Here is a 13,882-nt window from a genome sequence, read left to right as displayed (position 1 = left end):
TTCAAGGAAAAGATTGACTGCTTTAAGTGACTATGGAAATTAAGTCAGATCAGATATTGTTTCTGCCAGTAGAAAGTGAAGATAAATAGTGTTTTTCTACTCTTTGTAGAGGTGAGTCATCTGGTCAACAAGCAGAATTTAAACTGAAACTGCTTGGTACAGACACTTCCTGATGTGTGAAGTATATTCTAAGGTATTCTAAGACCATGTTTGTTGGCTTGTTTATTAATAAACTAAGAACTCACAGGGCAGATTGTGTTTCTTGGTTCAACAAGTACCTAACCTGTTGTTTTCTTTCTCTGGGATAAATGATCACATGTATTTCTGAGGTATTTCAGCAACAATTTAAAAGATAAAAGCTTTTCCATACTCTTTTGGTTAAAATGTCACCTCTTTTGATATTTTAATAGATTTTTCACTGTGCATATTCACTTGATATTTTAGAGTGTACATGTGAGCAGTTATAATCTTAACAGTTCTTCAAATTTAGTGGTTTGATTTCAAGGCTCTTTTCTCTGTAGAGCAGTCACCGTTAAAATTTATTATATTTTCAGTAGATAATAAATATAATAATTTTAGATGAATTCTGCACTGATAAAGACAGTTATTGAGTCTACTAAAACTGAGTGTATGAGATACCATTTCTTGTCCAGTTTTACCTGTATAATGCTGTAATACACTTGAGAGGGTTTGTCTTAAGAAAACAAATAAACAAACCCAGGGAAAAAAACAGTAGAAAATTTGACTTCTGAAAATTGATTTTGATTTCTGAGTCATTTGTGAACATAGAATATCATCAGTGTGCAGCCATGGAGCAGTTTTCTTGTGCTAATGAGTACCTGCCAGGGACTAGATTGAGGCATCTGAATTAATTTCATTTTCAGCTGATGTAGATGTTAGATGATATTTAATATGATTAATGGTAGAGGATACCAATGGTAGGAGCTACTTAGTGATGGAATTACACTAATATTTGAATCAATAGAATTTAGTCTTCTAACTCACAGAGCCTTTTTTTAACAATTTCTGAAGTACAAAACCACCTTAGCCACGCTTTGAATGTTGTTCAAATGCTATAAATAAGAGATTCCTTAGATAAATTAAAGCCAAGTACAAGACTTGGACACATATTAATACACTAAGTTCATACTGATGGGCTGACTCTGCCAAAGAAGAATATTTGGTAGCTGACCAGGAACTCTGGGGTGGGTGGTTAATGGCTGTAATAATGCTGCACTAAGCTCATGTAAGGAGTAAAACCTTTCAGCTCAATTATAACAGGCTTTGAGAGTTTGGCAAAGGAGGTTGTGGGACAGAATAATGCAAACTGTGCAAAGTAGATACAACAACATTTTGAAATGGAAATCCTGACTTTTGCTTTCAACTAAAATTAGAGGCCCTTGTATATCACTTGTGTCATACTTGGTGTCCCTGGAGATGTTTAGGACCTAGGTTGTGTGAAGAGCTCACTTGATAACTCCACCTGATACTGCACATGCTTTAGCTGGAGGAAAATATTTTCCTTTAATAGCTGTTGAACCCATCCAAGTGCTGGTTACTAATTAATTGTTATAGTTTTAGGAAAAGATAAAATGACTGGTTGTGTTGGAGCATCAGGATGCTGTAGTGTGATTTGATGTTAGGGACTTGAGAAACCTCCCGAGTAGTTTATTTCTGTATTTTTTTCTTCTAATGGAATATTTAAAGTTTCTCTTCTCTTGTCACCTTTTTCTTCAATTAGTAAAAATTGTCATAATCTTGATCTAATAAGTGAATTTGGAAACCTCTTTTGCTAGAGCAAACCATTGTCCTTGTTAAGGAGCTGTCCAGGGTGAGAGGAACAGGGAGAGCAGGAAGTGCCAAGTTCTTGTGCCACACCTCTGGCTTTCATTGGGGTTAATTCAAACGAACCTCTGCTCCTTTGTTCATCGAGCATTGTCCTTGAAGATGATGTACCTGTTCTGGCAGTAGTTTATGCACTTGTTCTTCCTCCTCTGGTAGGCAAAAGTAATTCATTGTTAACCCAGAAATACAGAGAACAATCTGCAGATTAAAGCATTTTCAGAAGTTTCTAAATTGGGACCAAAATTTTCTCCTTGTGCAGGGAATCATTGTGAGACAGTACACCACTGCTATCTCAAGACAGTGATTTCTCTGGGCCAGAAATTAAGTTGTGGGGCTGTATCCCTGGAAGCATTTCTTCCGAAAAGACTTGAAATTAATATTAAATAAGCAGCAAAACATGGTCTCCTAGTGTAATGCAGAGGCAAGCATATCAAGAATAACCTTTGGATATATCAGCAGGCAAACAGTGCTGGCATTAAAGAATGATTAATGCATTTATTTCATGATCTTAGACTTTTACTGTAGTGCTCTATACAGTTGTGTTTGTGGAGTTTTTGGGTGAGTTTTGTAAGCTTATTTTGTAAGGTTTTTGTTTTTTTCTTTTTTAAACTTGGCTCACAATATGAGGGTTTTTTTAAAGTCTCATCTGTCTCATCTTTTAATTTATCCTTCTCCTACCTCCAAAAGTCAAGCTGTTACTTAAGATGTAGTAGCTGCATGGGAGAAGGCTTCTGACAATCAAGAGTTACTGTTGATAAAGGATGATGATCAAACACAGGCTATTGTTGTAACTCAGCTGAAATTCAGGCTATAATCAAAATATGCTTTCAATTGTGATTTTTACACCCATAATTTCAAGCCTTACCTCAAAACAGCTTTTGTAAGAGCATGCTCCTTATCATTCTGGATCTGTAAGTTCCTAATTCTGGAACTGCAAATTGAAAACTTTACTTTGTTTCGTCCAAGAACTTGAACTGCTTGAGCTGCAAAACTCTTCTGAGTAGCTGGGCAGTAAAACACAGTCACAATAGACAGTAATCACCTCCCTGCAAGGTTTGCTCTTCCACAGAGGTAGAACATGCCTGAGCTATTTCCAGGTAGATAAGGTATACAATCATTAAAATCTTGCACCAGTAACACTCGTATGATTGGCTCATTCAGTAATTCACAGAATTATGAATGCCTGGGAAGAAACATGATTTCAGTGTAGGACCAGTTTGCACAGGTTCTGCATTTTGTCCTAATAAAGGATGAGAAGTGGTGGTCCCTACTGCCTGCTCTCTATGGCTCACTATACTCAATGACTACTGACTTTTGCTGGTAAACTAAGACATGAAAATTACTTTGGTCTTCTTTTAGTGAAAACAGATGACAGATTCAATCAGTCACTAGATGTCTTGTAATTAGAAACACCTCCTTTTGCACAAGAGTAAGAACAGGAAAAAATATTGTTCACTTCACTCAAATAACATTTGCCCCTTAACGCCCTTGCCATCAGCACATGATCTTCTGTCAAAATTTCTAGATTTTTAATTTAATAAGATGCAAATGTGCCTTCTGTGGAAGGTGAGAAGTTTCTTCTAGAGCAGAAGAGCGAGAACAGTGATGAGTGTAAAATGTGTCTGTGCTATTTGATATGACTGTGTGAAGGGTATTTGCAGCTTGGGAAGAGTACTGATAGTAGCATTATAGTATTCAAGAAGTTTTCAAAAGAATCCAAAGTACTTTCTAATGGAAATACACTATAGGGGCCATGGAAACATGTTATCCAGGGAAACCCTTAAGAGATCCAGTTTCCTTCTCTCATAGCTATTGATTCATATTTGTGGATGAAATACTGTATTATTTCTTGAATATTCCCAGCATCTCACTCTGTCATGTCAGATTTGTTTCTGGACAACACAGATTAGGTTAAAGCTAATTTTCATTAGATTTTAAGGGTCACATTTTGAGATACAAGTTATTATTCACATCGGAGTTGAAGATGGGTTTATACAGAAATCAACCTGGTAAAATGTTGCTTCCAAGCCAGAAGCAGCACCTGCTGCACAACCATTTGTACCCCTGTTCCCACTGATGTTTCTGTCATCACCATTCTGGGATGGCCAAGCCAGACCAGGCCCCATGGATCTCAGTCTGGGGCCTTCTCACCCTTTCCCTTTTATTGTTTTAATAACAATCTTTGAAAGCCACGTCCAGGAGGTTGGACTGGAGGTTTAACTGGAAGTACAAATTACAAATTATGTGCAGGGCAGCTCATCCCCTGGTGGGGGATGGAGTAAGGGAGAAAATAGATCATGAGTAAAGGAGGCAAAAGAAGAGCTAGTAGGATGAAATTGGTTTTTTTTAAGATAAATATTGGTGCTTACCTTAATCAGATTTTTTTAGTACTAGAATTCCTTGTTTTAAAAGAATGCACTTTTGTCAAATACCCAAGTCTGGAAAATTTATTCTCTAAAACCTGGTAGTATGGACATTTAATACTATAACATAAACATATAGCAAAAAACCCAAATATAATTGAGTATACTAATGGAAGAGGCCAAACAAATGAACAGAATTTTTGAGGACCCTAGGGTTCTTTCTGACTTGCTCTACTTGCAATTATATATTTAATTTCTAAATTTTTCCTTCATATAATTAATTTAACTGCAGTCACACAGAAGGTTTGCATGATATTTGACTTCTTGGAGTGAATAAACAGATCTCTGTTTGAACAAGAGACCTTTGGTGTTTATTGGAACCTGTTTTCAACAAAAGTCATTGTTTTCAGATATAGCAGATTCACATAGTATCAAATCACTGTGCTCATTCTTTTCCAGCATCTGTAATTCAGTGTCTGGCATCTGCCTTTGTGGGTCCTTTAGCAGTTCATAAGTAGTTTTGCCTTTTTGTAGGAAGCTCTTTGACACCTGTGGAGTTGGCATGGATGGGGCAGTTGGGTTTTGAAGTCCGTGCAGTTGCGCATCGTTTTGCAGCCATGTACATTTGTCTGTTCTTGGTTTTGAAAGCTGTGACTGAGTGGGCAATTTTCACCATAATGCTTGAAAGGAATCAATAATTAAAGTCATCATTTACCAGATCAAGATTTTTATTTTTTTTTTTTTTATTTTTAGGCATGAGATTTTCCTGCTATCAGAGTAAACTGATTAGAGTCTTTAAAATTGAAAGATTTGCAGTTTTATTTTTGAAGACTAAAACTTATAGGCACATAAAAAGTAAAACCAGAATATATTCCTTCTACTCTTAGCAAAAATTTCTGTATAATTGGTGAGTATCAGTACAAAAAAAATGTAATAGTTATGCATTCAGTGTAGTAGCATTCCTTATTTATGCTATTGTTAAATTAATAATATAATGGCCAACATTATAGAGGTGGATCTGCACCTCTATATGATGATGTGTGGTACTAGGAGGAAAAGCAGAGTTATTTTAGGTTGGTTTTCAGGTGATTGATTTGGGGTTTTGATGCTTGGGGTTTTTTTTCTCCTGCATACATTGAAGCAGACTATTTAATAATAACAAAGATATACTGAAAAGTAAGTAAGAGTAATTGTAATTTATTTCCATGGTTTTTATTATTTAATATTCCATGGTATATTGTGTGACTTCTGTGTTAGTGCTATCATATAGAAATGTTTTGTTTGTCAGCTGGAGATGTTTATAAGGCTGTTTTTGAAAGAATCTTTTTAGAAGGTTCAACTTAGAGATAATTGTGTGTACAATGTAGAGATCTGGCTCCCCCTAGCGTAGTGAAAAATCCCCCAAAGATTAAATCAAGTATTTAATGAATTAATAAAACTGGAAAATTAATTTTTGCAAGACACATAAAAAACAAACTTGCTCCATTGGAAAAAAATATCACCACAGTTCTTGGAAATGAACCAAAAAAAATTTTTTTTCTGAGTAATTTTTACAGCAGTTTTTTGAGTGAAATGAAGTATGTCATGTTTATAAAATAAATTTTTCAGAAATTTGTTGGTAGGAAATAAAGCTTCTGATACATTTCTCCAAGCACTAGAATGCGCTACTGAATTCTGGAAATGACTGCAAATTTGCCAACTTCCTGTCCTCTTGGGAGAAGATTTGTGTGAAACAGAAATGTTTAGAGCAGCTCTTTCTAAAATGAAAGTGTTTGGTGAAATCCTCGTTCTTTTTGTAGCTGTTACACTCTATGCATCTAATGAAATCATAAACGGAAAATTATAGCTTCATTCGAGGGAATGTGAAGCCTTACTCCAACAGATGGCATCAAAACACCGGGCTGAACTCTATGATTGCTGATTGTTAATTGCTTCTGTAAAACAATCCTTTTAAACAGAGTAATGCATTTTATCATACAGATTATAGTTCTACGCATTTTGGTTTTTCAATATGTGTTAACATTTTCTCCTCCAGTGTAAGATTTAGTGTTTGCATAATTATCGGATTAAACAACAGTGACTCATTTTTTTTTTAAGAAATGAGGACAAGATAGAGAATTATGAATCACAATTTCTGTTTATTCAGAAATGCTAAATTACTGTACAAGTATGAGCTTTTATTATGCACAAAACAAACGGAGCAGGATGCCCTGAACTGCAGAACCAGTTACCTAGTCCGGCATTCTTCACTCGAGAAACTCCCCGTGACGTTACTGGGAGCCTTGGCTGTGCAAGGAAAGCAGAGTGCAAAAAGATACTGTACAATATCCATTAATCATTATGAAATCAATACCCCTGATTATCCATTTGCATTGTTCTTGCACCATAAGGGCTGGATGTTTTACGCCAAGCTACACGAATGGGGGAATTCTCTGAGGTGGCTTGGTTAGTCCATCAGTAATGATGTGAGGAATTACACCAGAGTTTGTTTCGTGGAGTTTTTCTCTTGTTTCTAATGTAGTCAGCCCGAGAGTGTTGCAGAGATAGCAGGCTCAGGTTTGAGGAGTCTGGAGGCTTGCACCTCCCTGGTGCTGTCTGCCCTCGAGCCGGGGGAAGAGTTGTGTGGTTCTGCTGGAGGATTTTACCCCAGGTGTGATCCAGGCTGGGGTGCTCTGTTTGCTCACACGGGACTCTTGTGACCTCATCTGGGTGAGTGTTGCTTTTTCCCTCAGTGTAATGGAGGTAGCTAAAATGAGAAAAAAATCAGGCTTGGAAAATAAATTAAGAAATAGCTGTGCATACTTTCAGGACTTGTACTCCAGACTGTCTTTTGTTGCAATATTATGTTATTATATGTTCTACAATGCCTATTATATATAGAATGTGTAATTATATTAATGTCATAACTATATTGTAATCAGCATGCAGCTGGATGCTAAATGGAATATCAGGCCTGCAATAACGTGCCATTAATTGGCCTTCGTGACAACCTGTGACAAAAAGGGGCGTGTGATGATTGCAGGACACAATCTGCTTTAGCTCAGGGGATCAAGAGGGGCTGTGGCAGAAAGAAACACTCTTACGTCAAAGTGCTACTGGTTTGTTTCTGCTTTGGGTGCAAAAGAAGTGAAAAATTTTTCCTCTTCTGCAGTGAAGTTGTCTATGGGCAGCAAATTCGTGATCTAAATGGTTCTAGAAAGGTGGGAAAATGCAAATCTGTCCATTGGCCTTCATCCTTTGCTAGCACATCGTAATGATCTTTGCACAGACCAATAAATGGACAAAAGGCAATTCCTATCCGTAGCAGTCTACAGATAATTTGTCTGAACAGCTCAGGGACTGCCTGGCATGGAGTGCTGAGTGACATGGGTGTGCCAGGGACATGGCTCAGCCAACTCCTCCTTCCTTCCCGAGGTTACTCCTGAAATGGCACAGGAAATTGAAGCCACTTGAGGAGTGAATAAGCTGGAAGCAATAAGTTTGTCTAGACCAATTTAGGAAGTCCTTTATCTGTTCCTGGAGTATGTTTGAGTACTCTACAAAAGCTTTTTCCATAATACTAGAAGAGAACAATAAAAAAGAGGGAATTCTTCAATGCACTCTTGTGGTAAAATGCATCTATATTTGACTATAAGGCAGTGGGTAAACTGAGGCAAGGGTTAATGGCTTGGCTCTCAAGAGGATTTAATTCCTGCTTCTTTCCTTGAAATGGGATTGCTCAGTGACAAAAGTGCAATATGTAGCTGTGTGGATATGAGAATATAGCAGTACCTAGTCTGAGTCTTGTGCTTTTATATTAGTGCCATAATTCATTTCTCTAAGAATTTTACTTACAAACCTTTCATTCTACCATGTAATGCAGCATAAATCCTTGTAAAGGATTTGCAGCTTTCCAGGTAGTGTGGAATGGGCCACAATCAGCTTCATGCCAATGAAGGGAACTGGATTAGCCAGTGCAGCATTCCATTATGGAAGCTGTTGTTTTTGGAGTTGTCTGGTGCATCAATAAGAATGTGCATGGAGTCAAATGTCTGAATCTTTTATAAGAAATCTGGTGTTTGAAAGGTTGAAGAATGAGTAGATACTAAGCATTTTCTAAGTATATACTGTGGTGAAAGACCAAGGATTTTGCAGTCAAAGCTAAAAATGGTGGGAAATAAAAAAAAAAAAATCCAAATTAATCTGCATTCTGTTTTCACAATCTAAAGATGAGAAACAATTTACTTATTCCAGCATGGGACCTGTTGTAGACTGACACTGACTGTGTTTATATATTGCATATATATTCAATTGTAGGGCCATCTGCTGTCACATCCATGGTACCTGTGTGTACTGACCTGGTGGAGATTTAGTTAAGCTGATGTTGGCTGAATTGTCAAAATTTAGAAAAAACCATTTTAAAAACCTCAACAACCCTACAAAGAAATGAATGACTTGCCCCTGGTGTTGCTTATGCTGGTAAAAGAGATGATAGCACAAGTGAAGGCTCTTTTATATTTTTTACACTTTTTTAAGCAAATTAATTATTTCATATGTAAAATCACAAAACTGTCATATTAAACAAGGTGTTACTAAATAATTTTGGATGCTCATTCAAAGTGGAATAATCTATTAGCATTGCAGAAAGGATTCATAATTAACAAGGCTGTAGAGGTAGGCCTGCCTGCTGGGCTGTAAGGAATTGTGGAAATAGGCTGTTCCACTGATTGTCATGAAAAGTGATTTTCCCAAGAAATGCACTATAAAATCAGAACTGTGGAAAATATGTATTGAAACTAGATAATATTTATAAAAGGAGTGAGATTTATTTCTTTTCCTGACTTTGATTAATTCAGAGCAGGTCTTTTCTGTACATCATGTTCCTGTGTTATGTTCTATGCATTATGTACTGACAGTTTAAATCTGTCTTCAGTCTGGTGAGACTTCTCTAATTTAGGATCTTCAGTAAAATCTGTTTAATTTTTGCCTTTGAAGCTGAGATCACTGAGAAATTGGAAGAGGGCAGAACGGAGGCTGAGAACTGGTGTGTGGGGACCCAGGGAAGCTCCTTTTTCCTTCACTGAACAAGTCCTTGTGCACTTCATGATGTGGCCAAGATGAGTGGTCTTCTCTTAGGAAATTAAAGACCAATATTATTTTTATTAATAATTCTAACAATAATGACAGCAACTATATTCTACACTATTTTTATTCAGGAGGTCTCCAGTGTTAGGCTGTGTTTCATTATGAAATTATTTTTAAGTCACTTTTTTTTGTCTCTAATCTTTAGGGATTTGGGGGTATCTTTTGTTTATTTTTAAAAAGCTGCCTTAATGAGGTTGTTTTATAGCATAATTTTCAGCTTTTCTTAAATAGCGTTAGCTAGACTATTCTTTTCCAATTTCCTATCTGTTAATGCAGCTTTTTTTTTCTTTTACCAAATTTTAACAGGACTCCATAGCACTGTTATTAGGATGTCACACACACACACACAAAAAATAAATGCCAGTGATGTTTTGAGCGTGGGTTTTTCATTGTGTTTATTTTTAAATACATTTCATGAGGCTCCCTGGACAGAATCAAATAAATGCATCCTGCAAACATCTTCATTATGGTGTAGCCAGAAAAGAAAGGAAGCTGAATTAGGGCTGTATTCTTAGCATAGTTCATAATAAGCGTTATCTTTATGACAAGCTTAAAGAACATAAATTGCTGAATTCCTAACAAAAAGCATTTGAAACAATTGGCTAATTAGGAAGGGGGGGGGGAGAAAGAGCAATATTTGTTTTCCTTTGCAGTCTGGATAAATAACGCTTAACATGAATACATAACTTATTTTGAATGATCTGTTGTGTCAGTATCTGGCACGTCTTTTTCAGTGACAACAATTAAGGATACGTGTAAATGGAAATGCAGACTATCTGTCATTGTCCATTTCCTGGTAGTGAAGCATGCAGTCTGCCTCCCAGCAAGATCATTTTGCCAGGATGTGAGTGAGCTGGTCACAAAATGCATAGTTGATTATCTCATCGAAACACACTAATCCTGGCAAAGCTGCCCACTGTAGAAGACCCATTGTTTGTAATAGGTCAGTTGTTACATGGCTTTCAAACCTGACTTTGGATATACAGTTTATATATTTACTTACTGAAGCAAAATGATATGTCACAATGAAATCCAAACTTGAGAGAAGGAGATATATTAATCAGGATATTGCTGGAAAAGAAAGGAAAATACACTGTCTCCAGAAAGGGGAGCTGAGGCAGTAACAAACACATTATTTGGCTCAGTACAGGAACAACTGAAATTATATGGCCCAGACTATAGAAGAAATCAGACTGGCTGATCTTAACAATGTCTTAGAATATTTAATTGAAGACAGAGTTCAGCGCAGAATGCCTTTGAAGAACACTAATAAACATCTGTTACATAGTAATAATGGAATTAGATGGTAGACAAAATATCAGAATTCTATATTTCTTAAACCGAAAAAGCAGTGTTAGAAATTCAGCAGTTTCCTCAATGCTGCTCTACTGGCAACAAAGTAAAGGTTTCTGGTGGAATATTAAAAGCAATATGCATGTAATGACTGCTATAATTTTTCTATCATAGTTTCAAAAAACCTGCATAAACCAAATAGTTTCAAAATTAATTATAACTTAAAACTTTGTTTTCTATGTAGCTGTTAGATAAATGCAGAGGAAAAAAATCTTTGTCAATTACAGCATGAAAAAATATCAGCTATAAGTTAGAGAAGACTGGAAATAGCTGTTAAATTTTGGGTTCACTGTGAAGTTGTTTTGTATTATCCTTCCAGTACTTTCCAATTTGTAGTAGTTCTCTTCCAAGGATTCTTGAAAATTGTAACTATTTCCTAACTAAATATTTATTATGTGTTCTCATAATTTGGGTTTGTGGTGAGTAGATGATACTCACAAATACCTTTCTGAATAATAGAAAAATATAAAAATGTTAGATTATGTGAAAAATATGTAGAGGGATGAAGAGAAGAAACATGGCAAGAGAAAGTTTTGTGAAGTTCAAACAATAGTCTTTAAATGTACATATTTTCACATAGCAAAAATCAGAAATCTGTGGGTTTTTCCTGTTGTTCATGAAGCTCCAATAATCCTCACAGGGAGAAGCCAGTTTGTCCTCATGGTGTGCAACTTGTCTGAGGAGATAATAACAAACTCAAACCTGACCAGGGAGCTTCAGTCCCAAATGGCCTCACTCACACATCTCCTGAGCTTTCTCTGGAGGCTTTTCCTCTGGCCTGTCTTGTACCTTTGCCCAAGATCCTTTTCCCTCATGGTTTATTCCAGCTGCCTGTGCTGTGCCAGCAGCATCTGAAATCTTGCCTAAATTCCACGTGGCCACACCTTATGCAAACCAATGAAATTTTCTAAGGTCTAAAATTAAAGCAAAGCTTGTCCTTATTAACACATATGAAATCAAGACCCTTCAGAGAAATTGGTTCTAGACAATGGCTGCTTCTTAGGAGAACATGTGGTTTTTTACTGGCGCTTTTAAATCTTTTGAAACAGTAAGAAGCATGCAATACACTCCATGAATATCCTGCGTGTCCTCAGCCCCCAGCCTGCTGTCAGGCCTGAATGGCACCTGTCCTCTGATGGGGAAAAAGTCATTGTGCATGTCACCTCACCTGGGTGTAACTGCTGGGCACAGCTCTGCACAGGGGCTGGAAATCCCAGCTTCAGGCTCATAAAGGGTGCCTTCACTGCCTGGCTTGTTTATGTGTGCTCTGGTTTGAATAAGAACAGACTGATAAACATGCTTATTACTTCCACAGCACCTTCTTTCTCAGGGTCTCTCCACACTTTATAAATTCAAATGAATAACCTTCACATTATAAAGAACAAAGTAAGAAGCTGATTCCAGATGTCTTGATGTGAACCTCTTAGGAAACTGTAGCTTGGTTTCTGTTGTGTTGTGATGCTGCCTCCTCACATCTTCATGTCCTTTGACACTTGTTGGCTTAACTCAGTCAGATTTGAAAGCAGTGTAGCAGTATAAAATACATGTATTCCTGGAAGTTTTGTGAAAGTTGGTAGCAGAGCAAATAAGTTCAAAGTGATTTAAAATCTGGGCAGATTGCAATCTTTCACAGCCTTTTGGGCAGTAGGTGGACATGCTCTGCTTTCTAGCTGTAACCATGGCACATGCTCTTTTGTGCCTCCTGGGAATGCCCTTCAAGAGCCTGAGGGAGCTTGGATGGCCCTAATGGAATCCATCTATAACCAAAATAAAAAATGAAGTCTTAAGGAAAAAGAATAAGTTGCTCCATGTGCAAGGAAAGTACATAAATTACAGTGTACATGTTGATGAGGTGCTGAATACAACAAAATACCTGCCCTTTTCAGGAATGCTGGTGTTCTACTATGTACTTCCAGTGTAATTGACAATGCCACTTCTTTACATGCTTAAGTTTTAATCAATGTAAATTTAAAATTTCTAGTTAAAATCCATTTTGCAGTAGCCCAGTTTTCAACAGGGATTAAAAAGGAAGAGACTTATTATTGTAGTAAAATCTTTCTGCCTGAAGTGCCCTTAGAGAGTAAGATACTATCTTGTGAATAGGAAACAGTTTTCTTCAGAATGTTTTCAGAGTAACAATTTCTAAAGAAAAATGTTTTCATTTTTGCAGTTTCATGCTATGTCTTCATGTTGCTTTATATTTTTAAATCAGTTTTTTCATAAAATTACCAATAAAAAAAAAAAAAGAAACTCCATATCCCTGATCTTGCTGTCATGATGGAGACCATGAAGACTTTATTAGGTTGACCTGGGGAGTCAGCAGGGAATATATGGAAAGTAAAGAGAAGTATCTTGTTAATGCTGTTGCAGTAATGAGATGAGTTCAAGCTATAAAGTTTACATGTGGATTTTCAGAAGTGCACGGGTCTGACTTTACTTGAAACTGGATGTATCCAATGTGTTCTCAGGGTATGTGCATTTAGTATGATCACAACTGCCTGGTGTTCTAGTGGTTTGATGGGAGTGGAATTAAGCTAAAAATCCCTGGTTATGTATCTGATAAAATAGTTTCAAAAAGAAAATTCATCAGAAGGGAATTATGGCTGTTATTGAGAAATAACATTTAGAACTGGTGTCAATCCACATCTCCCAGTCCATCATGACTTTTAGGGAAGACCTTTCATTATCTTCTTGTGAGTTATTTATATAAATTTTGGGGACATGTGAGGCTGTCTTTTAGATGACCTTAACATTATTTAATTTGTCTGGAAAATTTAAATGAAAAATGAACCAACATATTGAGAAACGGACTTAAAACTAAAAATCTTAAGATTGCATGGAGTGCAAAGCATAGGACTAAAGGTGAAGAAAACTTGAGGCTGTTAAATCAAGCAACTTCAATTCAGGTAATTATTTGTGGTATCACATATGGAAAAGTCCTACTGAACTTGATAGAAAAGTAAAAAGTAATTTTGAAAAAAAGACTAATTATAGGCAAACATTAAAGGCTTATCATACTTTATAAATACAGGATAATTTTAAGTCAATCTGTAATCATGACAAGATTTTTATGTGACCTGTTCTTTTCAAATTGAAGTATAGGAAGTCAGTAATGCCATGATATAGCAAGACATTTGTTATGCAAAATGAGAAAAAGAAGCAGTAGACTCTTTTTAACAATCCATGTAGATTTGAAT

The 13,882-nt window shown here is 36.4% G+C and overlaps 1 long non-coding RNA gene across 2 annotated transcripts in view; it reads left to right on the top strand.

Annotated features, from left to right (window-relative positions):
• LOC134423819 (uncharacterized) overlaps nucleotides 1-13,882 on the top strand; it is a 257,787-nt gene that overhangs the window by 43,201 nt on the left and 200,704 nt on the right. The window contains exon 1 of one of the 2 annotated variants that reach the window (XR_010029203.1): nucleotides 6,753-6,917. The exons of the other annotated variant lie outside the window; for it this stretch is intronic. This is a non-coding gene — a long non-coding RNA (uncharacterized LOC134423819). Of the gene's footprint in view, nucleotides 1-6,752; nucleotides 6,918-13,882 lie in introns of those variants that run through there. 2 annotated transcript variants of the gene reach the window in all.

This window comes from Melospiza melodia, chromosome 12 (genome assembly GCF_035770615.1).
Source record: "Melospiza melodia melodia isolate bMelMel2 chromosome 12, bMelMel2.pri, whole genome shotgun sequence".
Lineage (NCBI taxonomy): Eukaryota > Metazoa > Chordata > Aves > Passeriformes > Passerellidae > Melospiza > Melospiza melodia.
The sequence above is the reverse complement of the archived record's forward strand: the minus strand, read 5'-3'. Positions and strand labels throughout refer to the sequence as shown.